The sequence below is a fragment of the Pinus tabuliformis genome, chromosome 1_2 (genome assembly GCF_031772625.1).
Source record: "Pinus tabuliformis cultivar Carrire ecotype Pingquan chromosome 1_2, CPIR1, whole genome shotgun sequence".
In the NCBI taxonomy this organism is placed as follows: domain Eukaryota; kingdom Viridiplantae; phylum Streptophyta; class Pinopsida; order Pinales; family Pinaceae; genus Pinus; species Pinus tabuliformis.
This window is the reverse complement of record NC_142298.1, coordinates 147,471,726-147,487,349: the sequence shown is the minus strand read 5'-3', so window position 1 is coordinate 147,487,349 and position 15,624 is coordinate 147,471,726. Positions and strand designations below refer to the sequence as shown.

At 35.9% G+C, this 15,624-nt stretch overlaps 1 pseudogene; it reads right to left on the bottom strand.

Annotated features, from left to right (window-relative positions):
• Positions 1-6,364: 6,364 nt before the first annotated feature.
• On the bottom strand, positions 6,365-7,169 carry LOC149204942 (SNF1-related protein kinase regulatory subunit gamma-1-like; annotated as a pseudogene).
• Between the last annotated feature and the right edge of the window lie 8,455 nt (positions 7,170-15,624).

Below are 15,624 nucleotides of genomic sequence, written 5' to 3'. Positions count from 1 at the left end.
AAAAAACAGGGAAACAATGATGCACAAATAATAAGTTAAACAATAAATTAATCATATCCCTACTAGCCATGACAGGCATTTCGTCAAACATGTCGCAAACATGTAATCTACAGGTGTAACCAACAGAATTAAACATAGGGATCTTGTATTTATAAGAGAATTGCTAAGAACCATTGTTCCCTCAAGTCAATTGCTACATTACCATCTATTAGGCCATAAATACATTATCCATTCATTTACAAGTAAAAACATGTTGAAATCCATAGATAGTTACTGTCATAAAACACACATATAACCAACATAATAACAACATAAATACTCATGAAAGTACAACCATATAAACCACATATAATCCATCAAAATACTCATAGAAATACAAGGAGAAATAACCTTTCATTAATGATGTAGAAACCAAACCCAGGATGGGACTTCCACATTCTACCTGACCATAGAATGGTTGAGCCAAGTCTCTCTTCATTCATTCACCCTTGTGCCATATTCTAAACATGAATGTGGGACTCAAACCAAAAAAACCAACCAGGGGATACCAAGGCTAAACCACCTCACCCTCATCAAGAGAAACCATACTTTACCGTAATCCATCCTGGATCACTAGGCCAACACAATAAACACATCATAACATGCTTTACCATGATCTCCACCCGATCACTAGGCCAAACAAGCATGGATGCCACTAGATTTCTCCACCTACACCATGAAGAATTTTCCTGCCTCCCAGTCTCTCAGGCTTTATCGCAATCCAAACCCGGATCACTAGGCCCTAAACCGAGACCCACTCTCCAGGATTTACCACATATCCCAAACTCAGGATTACTAGGCCCAACGGAGAGAAAACCACCTCTTGGCTTTACCGTATATCCTGCCATTCACCAACAAGGATTCCTAGGCCCACCAAGGAAACACAATCCTGGATTTACCACAACCCACAGTCTGGCTTAGGGGTCACTAGGCTAGTGGATTTACCGTGATCCACAATTTGGTTCAGGGACCACTAGGCCATGTGCTCTATCATTCAGAGATCCACCCCACTCAGCTTCAAATCCATCCGACAATCCAGCTCAACCAAAACATGAGAACCCCATCACACCATGGCTATCTGGAAATGGCAAGGCTAGGTTGAAAACATTATTACATTTGGCAAAACCCATGCCACAACAGCAAAAGAACCACATGTAATACCATGCATGCCAAATCTAGCAAGGAAATACACATACAAATCGATACTTGCAAAGAATCCTGTTGTAGTTGCTTGATCATGCCTTTCCCTGCTTGATCCTTGCTTCCTCTTGCCTTCTTTGCCTTTCTTGCTCCAATGCCAAAATGCTCCAAGAAAACTCGAAGTATCCAAGAGTTATAGAGAGAGAGAGAGAATAATGAGAGATCTCCAAAACTCAACTGAAAAAAAGGTTACCAACTGATCCTCTGAAGTCTGTTTATGAATGAGGCCTCTATTTTCTTCATTTTCCATTATTTTCCTTCAATTTCCTCCTCACATGCAACATGTGACCTTTCACCTCAATTTTCTCCTAATTTCCATTATTTTCATAAATAAATGTGCCAAAAATGCCATTTTCCCTTTCCAAAACCTTAGCCATTTCCTTTGCCAATTTCCTTAGCCATAAACAACCAAATGAACACCCACACTAGGATGCCTTTCCCACCATTCAATTTGGAATACGTCTCCCATCAACCATGGTATTATATATTTTTACATGGAATTTTTACCAGGGTTGTTACAAAAGGTCTATCACCTCAACATGTAAGGACGTGAATGAGAATAGGTCTCACAATATTTTAAAATAAAAGATCATTCAAAAATGGATAAATCTTAAGAGTAGGGTTAGAAGATCCTTTGACATGCTAATTAACTGAAAATGTTGTGAACCCTAATGCATCCACAAAATGGGAACGAGTATGAAGCAAGGCAGGGAAGCATAAACAATGTGCCTTGTGAAAGTGCGAACAACCATAGCATTCGATGATAGCTAGGCAACTTATGAAATAAGAGTGTACATTGAAGCCTTGAAAAGTAAGAGTGGGGGGGAATTTAGAACCACATGGCAAAAACAATTTGGGGGGTGTTGTAGTCGCTACAACAGAACCTAAGCCCCTACTTTCTCAAGGTTGACCTCCAATGAAAAATATAATGTTTACTTAAGATAACACTTGTAAATAATCAATGTATCCTTAACTTGCGAAGAACAATTGAAATGGAAACCTACCAAATTATGCAATTAAGGAATACTAAAAGACTTAAGCATGCACTTTATAAAATAAAATTGAAATAAACTAGTTAACTTAGCCAAACATGTAGATTACATGAGCTATATTTTTTCCTAAAAGTCCCTCTTTTTGGACCATTATCAAAAAACCTTTTGGAAGGATGATAATTGATGAAAATAAAATTTATAAATAGTTCTGGCAATGACTAGACTTGTCCCTTAGTTAGGGTACTAATAGTATTAAGTTAGTGATCTTTAACCTTACACTTTATGAACTATGGAACACATTTCTATCGTATATTCCACTTTATCTCTGTGATGCATGAAAATGAGAGCTCTTCTAACCTTAGATAAAGAAGTCAACCCACTTGGTGAAAACCATGCCTATGATATCATTACTTAAATGAATTGTAGACAACATCATTGGCAAGATTCTCTAGGTGATGAAAGTTATTGATCTCCATGTTAAACATTGTTTGTTGCAAACTACTCATAATTGATATTTATGCAAGTAATATAATTCCAATATTGGACTAGCTAACAAAAATCATTATAAAAGTAATATGTACTATCGTTGAAAAATTACAGTAATAAAATAATCACTACCAAAGCTCAACAATATAAAGAGTGTTTTAGTTCTTACAATGGATTCATTCAACCCCATTTTGACCATATAATCAATCAGATGTCTCTCATATATGTTTATGTTGATTCCTATCCATCTCTTTACCTATTTCTCGACTCATTGTTACAAGCATGAACAATTGTGACATGATGTCGATTTTGTAGGCCTCATAATATACAAATGTGCTCTAAGGAGAATAAGGGAGAGGGAAATTCCCTATTAGCCTCTTGTTGTTGTGATGTCAACTAGATCAACTCCATATTAAGTAATAACATTCGTGGAAGAAATAAAGGGAGTGACACTTCCTCCTAGCCTTTCTATTGTGACATTAATTAGGAGGGTCCCACTTCAACGGATACACTTCATGAAGAAATAAAGGTGAAGGAAATCCCTCCTAGATTCCCTAAGTCATGTTTCCAATGGGATAAAATCCACATTTTCCAATCATGCTCAAGGAAGAAATGAAGATAAGGTAGACTCTCTCATGACTTTCTAATTATACTATTGGGAATTCATAATGGCATTGGAGGTAATCTAAATAAAGAGCCACATAATCAAGGAATCATAGTCCTACAAGTCCTTTTGAAGAAAGAGGAATGTGTGAGTGATACTAGGATAAATGAACAAGGGCTTGGACCATAGATATCCACCATGTTATGCCAAGTAATTAAGATATGACTACCAAGACACACCATTAACTTTATGTATATTTCAATGTGTTATATTCTTTATATGACTAGCTCCACACGCGATACATTATGGCAAGTGTGGTAGCCCTCTGATTTTTGTTTGTTTGTTGGTGGACCTACCCATGGTTTTGTGCATGGTGGTTTTGCCCATGGTTTTGTAGATTTGGTCAAGTGAACTACGCTTATGTTCTAATCCAGGTTAATGGATTGGTGGTTTATGAAAGTTTCGACATGTATATAATGTACTGTAACATTGAAAGGAATATAATGAAAAAAATCAATCTAGAACTTTCTCGGCGTTAAGTTCTAGGGGAAAAAACTTTCTGTATATTTTATGTTTTCTCCATTATATATTTTTTGTTTTTAGGAATTTGTTTGCAGGTTATATTCTGTATAGAGTTAAAACCTTCACATGCAATGGGTGATACGCAAGCAAACAATAAAATACCATAATAACGATAAGAACTTAGTGATAACATAAACCATTATAGAACCATCATGGTGTTTTCATTTCAGTTTCTTTTTTATTCCTAATGGTACTTAATAGATTTGGAGATATCTTGCAATATACAACATAATCTGTTTTGATGTTTGGATTTTTTTCCTAATACGGTTTGGTTACAATTGTCTTATATAGGTGTTGCATGGTCATTTTTGTGTTTAACATGCGACTAAGGTGTTGTTGCTCATGGGGGTGGCTGAAGTTGTTGTAGTGTTTTCTTCTCAATGATGTATGAAAAGAACCCAATTAAGATTGTGGATGAAAAACAATCTCAACAATATAAATGGCTGCTAAACATTGTAGATCTGCAGCAACTGATAGAAACAAAACCTGCCAAAGTCTATATCTATGCCACAATCATAGTTAAACAACAAAAGAAAGAGTAATAACTCCAATCATCTAATGGAAACCAGATATGTAAAGAATAATTTTATAATAACACTTGTGAAGAGAACAGATAAATGTTACCAGTCCCCCTCTATGGGATGGGTTCTTGGCTATCCTCAAACGTCTTCAGCTTGTGTAGAGTCTCTCTCCTCTATAATGTATAAACCTAGCAAAAATATGATGTGCGACAATGAAAATAATCAGAGTTACAATAGTGAGTACAACAATGAAAATAATCAAAAGTGAATAATGAATGCAAAACCCTTCTATTTATAACAAAATATTGAGTTATCCTCCAATAATGAGCAATAAAAAAATATTATTGATCCCATTCTTGGAATAACCACTTGGAATATTTTATTATATTTGTTTAGGAGGGAAAAAGTATTTAAACTTTTATTTAGAAATAATAAATAAATAAATGATTTATTTATTATCGCAAGGAACTAGTTAAGGAATAATAAACAAATAATGATATATTTAATTATTCCTAAGGGATTTAGTCAAATTTTACAAAGAATAATAATTAGTTAGTGATTAATTAATTATTCTTAGAGAAAAATAAGATAAATAATGATTTACCAGTTTATTTTTCATGATTGGATCAACTTTAACAAGGAATAATAATAAAACAATGCTTTAATTAATTATTCCTTGAAGACAATCAAATAAATAATGATTTATTTAATTTTTCTTCATGGGTTTAACTATAAATTACTTAATAAAGGTGGTTTATTAGGTAATTTCTCACAGTGAAAACAATTTTACTATGGTAAAATTGGTAATCTTCGATCCATTTAGTAAATTAGGCTAGAAGATCAATTTTTTGGTGATAACAAAAGCTTTATTCTCATCAATGCCAACCTGAACCAAAATCCGCAATTTTCTTAATCCTTGGATTCTTCAACATATTGATTCCACATCTAATCAATGAATGCCTTAGGTTTAGTTTAAGTCCCCTATCAATTATGACCAACACCCACCTCTGCAAATCTCCAAACTCCACTCGTGACTTGCAAGCTCCTTGATAGTTATTATGCTCATGATATTTTATGGGATAAAAAGAAGGTTCTTTGATACTTTCAATTGACAATACAAAATCACATGCGATGACTTTAATGAGATAAGAGCATTGATCTTCAAAGAAAATCACAACATTTCAACCATGCAATTTGCTTCTTATTACGTGGTTTGCTTACCCAAGCAAAGCACATTCTCTATCTCTACAACAAAAGAATCTAATTTACTTCTCTTATGATAAGACACACAAGTCAATTTACAAGTATAAACTTAATTGTTCTTTCATTCCACTTGAAGCTTTTGAGACATAAATATCATGCATGCCACATATAATTGTTACACATTGAGAAACAAAATGACCAATAAAAAATTAAATACAACATACAAAACTCTTTGTTCCTTGTCACACATTTGTTACATTAAATGTAAATATAGTTCAAACAATGACTTGCAAAGGTAGCTAGTTGATGTCTCGTTGATTTTAGAGGATTTAGAAGGTAGGTTGACTTATCCTCCCCACACATTGTATCTATATGTTCTTTTGTTTGATCATATAGTGATTTTTATTTTTACTATTCAATCTCATTTCATAGTCTTAGTAAGTACTACCCTATTAGTTCCAATCTGTTCTCCACTAATCACTTTCACATTTACACCTTCTTCACTAATTTATCTATCTTTTCTCTAGAAATCTTACTTATCCATTCTCTAATTCTCCCACTTATAAACATGCTTCCCATATACCTTACAAGCCATTGAGTTGCTTTTTTTTTCAAGGATAACCTAAAACATTCTTTTAAAAACCATAATCTTGGAAAAGTGACCTTGGAAATCACTTGAAGAAATCTAGATAGAACGAAATTTGAAATGCCTTAGCAAATAAGTATGCAAATTCAAGTTAATCACTTATAGAATCTATTAGGACACAACCAAAATAATCCTTAAAGTTGTTTTCACATTATAAAACAAAAACATGGTATGACATATTTTAATGTAATAAGCACCGACAACTTATCTTGCTCATTGTCTAAATAAATTCTACAAATGCACTTTTATGCTATAGCTTCCATCAAATAAGTAAGAGATGTATCATATATGCATGTAACATGAAGATCATGGTTATGGACCTAGTTGTTGAAAGAATGGTTCCCAAGACATCTATATCAATTAAATGTCTGAACTTAGGAAAAGTTTCCTAACTTAAAAGTAAGAATTGAATGTCTCTCATGCTTATATTTCTAATGACTTCATTTCTTTAACCTTGCATAACTATAAGTTCCTTCATATTTTTTCACACATGAGTTTGAATGCTTCTAAGATCCATTCATTACCATTGATGACAATGACCTCATGTGGAGACATGAAAGGAACCCCACATTAGATATAGGTTTTACAGTAATGAATTCAAACCCACTTTTACATTATAGCGATATTGTTGTCACTATTGGTTGGGTAATCACATTTTCCACATATGGATTATCCATTTCAATAATTGACATGCTTCTTAAATAATATTTTGAAAGAAACAACAACATAAGCAACACATGGTCACTTGGTTACATAGGGAGAAATGAGGAATGAGATCCATCTAAAGGATTTAATGTTTTTTCCAACTTTGTGTACTTGAATGACTCTTCATAAAATATGGTTCTATAAAAGACCTTGTTTGGATCATCTATTGTAGTGAAAGCACGTCTTCTCATGAGACGATTGAATAGTTGGCATGATGGGATGTTATCCTCTCCACTCGGTTACAAATACCACTGAGCATACCTTTGGCCTATTGTGATCAGGCTCAAGGAGTAGGCTTCCCCACCCTCGTGGAGTCTAGGCTCTTGCTAAGTTATAAATTCCTAGTATATCTAGCTTACGGGCTATTGGATATACTCTTGGTGTTATACTCACAACCATTAGGTTTGATCTTGTGCCTCCCCCAAATTACTCCAACGAATTACCGATTCACCATGATAAAATAAAAATAAAAATAAAAATATAATAGTGAGAGCATCCTTCCTTACACCTTTATTAATGCTAGTGCATTTGTAATGTGCACCAATAATGTAAGTATAGGAGTTTATATCAATAAAACCCCATTTGGTTTTCAATTAGCTTTTTAGGCATCCTCTATAACTGATTTTTCTCTAAAATCACAAAAAAATTTGATTTCGTAGAAAAACTTGATGTTTTGTTCAAGTACAAAGTCCTTGATCATATCCACCTTCCAATTTGCATGCTCATCATTGCTAAAAATGTGATATTCTCGTACTATCACATTTTTTTATCAATCTCAAACCTTAGCTTGGAAGTTAAACACTTCCTTTGAAATTTTCGATGATTCCTGGGCCACATACAACATGGATTATTAAATTATCTACTTGAACCCATACATTGTTGAAAATTCAACAAGAAAATCCTAATTTAATTTTGTCCTTGAATTAAATTGGGAATAAAATTGTAATTCCACGTCTCATGACAACTTGTATTAGTTACCTAAGTTAATTTGACTTAGTTGGTTCAATTAATTTGAGTTGAAGGTGTAACTTGAGTCATGTAGAGTGTCTCCTACATTATAGGAGCCCTCATTGAGTTTATTTTGAATTGTAATTAATTAATTCAATTTAACTAAGTTAAAGTTAGTTAAACTAGTTCCAATTGTTGGAGGAACTAGTGGGAGGTCTAGTATTGTGGTGTTGCATGCAGTGATCAACCAGTAAAGTGATGATTCAATCATCAATAACTCATGCATGTCATATTTGAGAGTTACCTAGTTAAGATTGGAGTTCAGGGACAATGTACTATCAGTTGTATAATCATCTGAATTGTACAGCTGGTGCATGCAGTTAGAGGAAGGCCTATGAGGATTGCAAAATTCCAATTGAGGAATTTCCCTAATTAATAGGGGGCTTATTCCCAAGGAAACAACACAAGGAAATAGGGACTTGGGAAAGTAGAAAATTGGTTAAGTATTGGCCTAGGCTTGTCTAGGAAGCAATGAGACAAATAAAGATAATGCAGAGGTTTCTTGGGCTTGAGCAAAGCATTGTAATATTCTCATATTTTATGGCTAATGAAATATACAGATAGTAGGGGTTTTTAGATGTGCCTTTCCCCAGGAAATAATTATGCAATGTGTTGATTGAATTATTTCTCTTGTATGCTTCGTGATTTCACGATCGTTTAATTGTTTCCACTGTTGAGTAGAGTAGATTCAAGTCTATTATTTTAGCATATTACAATTAGCAGTTTGAATCTACAAGGAATTTCTACATGGTATTGGAGCATAAATCACTCTAGAAGAGGAGAATATGAGTTTGTCTTTTGCAGGTGAAATTGAATTTGCAATATCATACTTTAGATCCAGTAGGATGTCATTCTACGGATTGAAACTCGAATAAGCCCTTTAGGGTAGTTCAAACTATATTGCTTGGAAGGACAGGATGGAGGCAATGTTGGAAGACAACGAGTTTAAGGAATTCATTGATAAAGATATTCCTAAGCCTCCAAAAACTAATGCTCAAGATCTAGCAGAGTGGAGAGAATGTGTTGCAAGTGAGAAGGATTATCCTAGAAGTAGTTTGGGATCATATTGTCTCGAACTTCCACAGTACGTAGACTCCATATGAAATGTGGAAGGCCTTGACAAACATGTTTCAAAACAACAGTGACCACAGGAAGTTGGCACTAAAGGACAAGCTCAAAAAAATCAAGATGGATAAGGGCGACACAATACCAAAGTACTTGACCAAGTTCACCCAATGTCGGGATGAGCTTGGAAGTGTCGGTGTTATAGTTGCTGAAGATGATCTAGTTAGCCTAGCACTTCTAGGCCTTCCCAAGAGCTGACACAACTACTAGGACTCAATAAATGGGAGGGAGAAGCTACCAGAGTGGGAGCATTTGTGGTCCGACTTAGTGCAAGAAGAGATTTAGCATAACATCAAAGATGGATCCTGATCCAAGCATGATGATGAGGAGAATTGTGCCTTAGCTGGAAAGGCGAAAAAAGGAAAGGGAAATCATCCCATTCCAAATCATATTTTAGTCAGGGTGGAAATAAGAAGGACATGTCAAAGATTAAATGTTTTCACTGTCACGAGCTGGGACACTATGCCACAAAGTTTCCACACAGGAAGGTCGATAAGAAGCCCTCAGGAGGAGTGGAAGGTGAATCTCTTGTTTCACAATTCAAGCTAGATTTCTCCCACATCACTTGCATGGTGACATTGTTGATGGGTAGTGTATGGTATCTGGATAATGGAGCCTCATTCCGTATGAACGACAACAAATAATTCTTCAGTGACTTGGAGGAGAAGGACCTCCAAATGCACATCGAAATGGGAAATGATGGGAGGTATAGTGCGACTGACATTGGTATTGTTACCTTTCAGAAGGAGTTTGGTTCTCCTCTCACATTAAAAGGTGTCATGTATGTTCCGGGTTTGAAGAAGAATTTGGTTTCAGTTGCCATGTTGAAGGACCATGGCTACGATGTGATATTTAGCGAACATAAGACTTTCCTTCGTCACATAGCCTCAGGACAAGTGAAGTGGATCAGGGTTCGAGTGAAGAGCCTCTACAAATTGGATGTAGAAGATTGTGTTGCTTTGAGCACAAAAACAGAGAAGGTGCAAAGCCGAGACATCGATGAGTTATGGCATAGAAGATTGGGTCACTTGCACCACGGAGCTTTGAAGATCATGCAACAAATTTCTACAAGACTTCCCAAGGGTACACTAGAGCAGAGAGAATCATGCAAAGGGTGTACATTGGGGAAGTACAACAAAGCTACCTTCCATGATAAGGATAGTTGAGCACAAGCAATTCTTGAAAGATTTCACTCAAACGTGTGTGGACTGTTCTCGACAGCCTCCATGACCAAGCACATGTATTATGTAATATTTGTAGATGATTTTTCTCGTAAGTGGTGGATTTTATTCATGCAAAAGAAAGATTAGATGTTCGCTAAATTTTGTGAATTTAATGCAGTTGTTGAGAAATACACTGGCATGAAAGTTAAATCTCTTAGGATCGATAATGCTGGAGAATATGTGTCGAATGAATTCAAGAAATTTTATGCATCAGAAGGAATTCGACGAGAGTTAATAACACCACATAACCCACAACATAATGGGGTGGATGAAAGGAAAAAAAAAAGTATTATGGGAGATGCACGTGCGATGTTACATGATCAGGGCCTATCGTCGCACTTGTGGGTTGAAGCATGTAACACAATTGTATATGAGCATAACAAAAGTGCTCATCAGATTCTCGGGATGAGTACACCAGAAGAAGCTTTTTTCAAGTAAGAAACCAGATGTGGCACACTTCAAGATCTTTGGTTCATTAGTTTATTGTCATGTTATGAAGGATGCAAGGAAAAATCTAGAGCCAACAGCTGATTTGGGCATATTTGTGGGGTACATTGATACACCTCACAACTATTGGGTGTACCTTCCATCTCATAGGATGATAGTGGTTCATAGAGATGTGAATTTTGATGAAGAGAAGGCCATGAGATGTTCCCTTGAGAGGGAGATTCAATTGCATGGAGAAGAGGAGATTTTAGCTCCAAAGGAAGAACCTCAGGATGATGTGGAGCAGCCACATGCAGAGGAACAGAGAGTGGAAGCACCCACTTGTGCATAGACTTCCAAAGATGGAAGGAAGTTGTTATGAAACCAACTCACAAAAAGATAGAAAAGATAGTTCAACACCTTAGAGTTCAACCTCTTCGAGGGGGCAACCTCCTTTACATTACATAAATGAACAATTCTTGGATGATTCAAATGAAAAAACCTCCTTTCTATATTTAGGAGTCTAAGGAGTCACAATATAACCCAGCCGACCTAACAATAATAACATAAAGCCACAAAAATAACAATAGAGGGATTCTATGGGGCACTGTAATAACAATATGGGGACAATAGGGGCACAACAATATTAATAAGGGATACAACTACAATAGTAATGGGGTAATCACTAGTATTATAGGGACCTAACATGCCCCTCTCCTTCAAAAAAGTGTTGTCCTCAACGCTTGAGTAGTTCTGGATGCTTCTGTATAAAATTTTCATCCTCCCATGTGGAATCTTCAGCAGATAAGTTCTTCCACTTGATAAGATACTCCGAAATTGATCGATTTCGTAGCTGTCAAGTTCTTATTTCTGTGACTGCTTCCGGTTCCAATATAATTTTTCCTTCCTCGTTAAGTTCTGGCAATATTGTTTGAACTGGGAGCTTGTCGCCTATAACCTTCTTTAAACATGAAACATGGAAAACTGGGTGCAATCGAGAAGTTGCAGGAAGCTCCAATTTGTAAGCCATAGTACCAATCTTTTGCAACACCTTGTACGGACCATAATACTTTGGTGATAATTATTATTCTTCTTAGCTTGCTTGAGGGACATTTGCTTATATGGTTGTAGCCGTAGGAATACCCATCACCTACATCAAAACTTCTTTCGCTGCGATGTTGATCTGCCTGTTGTTTCATTCTATTATGTGCCAACACGAGGTTATCCTTTAAGAGTTGGAGGACTTGTTGTTGATGTTTGATGTGATGTTCCACTACTTGAACCTTAGAATTTTCTCTTAAATATGATGTGATGGATGGTGGCTGATATCCATAAAGTGCCATAAATGGGGTCATTTTTGTTGTTGTATGGAAGGAAGTGTTATACCACCATTCAGCCAGAGGCAACCATTTGACCCATTGTGTCTGTTTATCAGATACAAAGCAACAAAGATATCCTTCCAAACATTTGTTTACTATCTCAATTTGCCCATCAGATTGAGGATGATAAGATGATCTATGAGCTATGAGCTAACTGAGTACCAAGACAAGAAAATAATTCTGTCCAAAAATTTCCAGTGAAAATGGGATCTCTGTCACTTACAATAATCTTTGGACTTCCATGTAGCTTTTGAATTGTTTCCATAAATGCAGTAGAAACTGTACTGGCTTTAAATGGATGTGATAATGCACAAAAGTGTGCATACTTGGTAAGTCTGTCAACTACCACCATGATGACACTCTTTCCCTCAGACTTGGGTAAACCTGTGATAAAATCCATTGAAACCTCCTCCCAACGTTGGCTTGGAATGGATAAAGGTTGTAATAGACTCGGTGTCTTAATTGTTTCAACTTTATTTTTTTGGCAAACCAAACATTCTGCCACAAACTTTTGAATATCCAATTTAAGGCCATCCCAAAAAAATTCCTTCTTAACCCTGTGGTAAGTTTTTAAAAATCCTGAGTGCCCTCCTAAGGTAGAAGTGTGCAATTCCATAAGAATCTTTTGTTTTAGCTGGGAATTCTTACAGAGGTATAAGCGATCTTTGTACCATAACGAATCATTTTGCCAGCTAAATGTATCAGATGTATTGGAATCTTGTTGTAACTTTCGAATAAGTGCCCACACTTCTTCATCATTCTTCCATTCCTCCCTTGCTTCGTTTATCCAATCTGGTTGGATAATAGAAATGGCGCACAACAATGCTTCCACATCCTCATCCTTTCTTGAGAGTGCATCTGCCACCACATTTTGCTTCCCTTTTTTGTAGATGATTTCAAAGTCATAACCCAACATCTTTGTGACCCACTTTTGTTTCTCTTCAAAGGATAATCTTTGTTCTAAAAAGTATTTAAGGCTATCATGATCCGTTTTTACCTTGAAGTGTCTTTCCATTAGGTAGGGTCGCCATTTCTTAAGTGCATGGGGTATTGCCAACATTTCCTTCTCATAAATAGCTTTGTGTAAAAACTTTCCCTTGATTGGACGACTTTCAAAAGCAATGGGTCTTTCATCTTGCATTAAAACAACACCAATTCCATTTCCTGAAGCATCACATTCCACAATAAAGGTTTTTGTGAAGTCCGGTGTAGCTAAGACTGGTGCTTGGCACATTGCCTCTTTAAGATGTTCGAAGGCCTTTGTTGCTTTTGGAGTCCATGAAAATGCATCTTTCTTCAATAATGTTGTTAGAGGTGCTGCTATTCTCCCATAATTCTTAACAAACTTGCAATAATACCCTATCAACCCGAGAAATCCTTGCAGATGCTTTATGGATGTGGGGATTTTCCATTCCTTAATGGCTTTAATTTTGCTAGGGTCTACCTTAACTCCTTCATGAGATACAATATGACCCAGATATTCCACCTCTTATACTCCAAAGAAACATTTGGATCTTTTTGCATATAATTGTTTCTCCTCCAATAGTTGTAGCACCCTGTCAACATGTTCAACATGATCCTTCCAAGACTTGTTGTAGATTAGTATATCATCAAAAAATACTAACACAAATTTTCTAAGTAAGGGTTTGAAAATGGAATTCATCAAACTTTGAAATGTAGAAGGTGCATTGGTAAGGCCAAAAGGCATGACCAAAAATTCATAATGACCCTCATGAGTTCTAAATGTTGTTTTAGAATGTCTTCAGTCTTCATTCTGATTTGATGATATCCTGAACGAAGATCCAACTTGGTGAAGTAAATTGATCCATGCAATTCATCCAGTAATTCATCAATGACAGGAATGGGAAACTTATCTTTAATAGTGAGCTTGTTGAGCTCCCTATAATTCGGACACATGCGCCATGATCCATCCTTCTTGTGCACCAATACTACTGGAGTAGAGAAAGAACTTTGACTAGTTTGAATTATACCCGCCTCTAGCATTTCTGCAACCATACGTTCAATTTCACTCTTTTGGGCATAGGGATATCTGTACGGCCTGATGTTTGGAGGAACACTTCCTGGAATCAGATGAATAGCATGATCATGATCACAAATAGGTGGGAGAACTTTGGGAGTCTCAAATACCTTGGAATGATTGTCCAAGACTTTTTGGAGATCTGGAGAAATAGATGATTCCAATGTGGAAACATCTAGCGAACATAATTGTGCAATTACACCTCTTTTTTCCCTTTTTAGAAGCTTTGTCATACCGTTAGAGTTGATTATCTTTCCCGGTTTCCCTGCAATACCCCTTAATTCAACTTCCTTTCCTTCCACAGAAAATTTCATGAAAATTTCTTGAAAATTAAAAGCTATTGTACCCAAGGATTGTAGCCATTGGACTCCTAGTACAACATCAGCACCTCCCATTGGAATGGAAAGCATTGGGCTAGTCAATACATATTCTCCCATGGATAGCTTGATATTTTGGCACTTTCCAAAGCAATTTATCGTTCCTCCATTTGCAACCATCACTTGACACTCTGGTGTTGGATATAGAAAGCAATTCAATTCTTTTGCTACCTTACAATGAATAAAATTGTGGGTACTTCCTGAATCAATCAACACTATTACTTTTTTCTTCTTGATTTGTCCTTCTATCTTGATGGTTTGAGGAGTGGTAATTCCAACCAATGCATTACAAGATATGGTCGGATTCATTTCTTCTTTATCTAGGCTTTGTTCCTGGAGTATTTCCTCTTCTTTTGACCTTTCTTGCTCCTTTTCTTCTTCCTCTTCACAATCTATGTAGAATAATTTCTTCTCAGCACACTTATGACCTTTAGTGTATTTGCTATCACAATTGTAACAAAGCCCTTTTGCTCTTTTTTCTTCCAATTTTTGTGGTGTCAACCTTATAGGTTGTGGAAGACTAGGGGCAAAAACACTTCCATCTTTATAGTTGTGAGTGGTATGCTTCCTGGTTGCCATAATTTTGCTTTCCATTTTTCTTGCTAACCTGAATGCCTTCTCTAATGAATCAGGTTCCCAAAGGCGAACATCATGTTGGATATTATCATTTAAAGTCCTTATGAACACATCAATCCTATGCTCCTCTGGAATATTTTTTACCCTTATGTTCAATTTTTGGAACTCCTCAATGTGCTCCATTATTGAACCCTTTTGTTTGAGACTTATCAATTTGCTAACAAAAGTGTTGCTTTTTGTATCCTCATAATGCGCTGTCAATTATTCCGTAAAAATTGCCCAAGTGATAATTTGTTTACGAGAGCAAAGCCATTGATACCATACAAACTGATTTGGTTCCAAATATAAAGTTGCAATAAGTACCTTTTGTGTGTTTTTCACATTATTGAGATCGAAAAATTGCTCCATTTGTAATATCCATGTTGCGGGATCCTTGCCATCAAACTTTCTCATATCAATTTTTAGAACATGGTGGGTCTTTGGTCCAACATTAG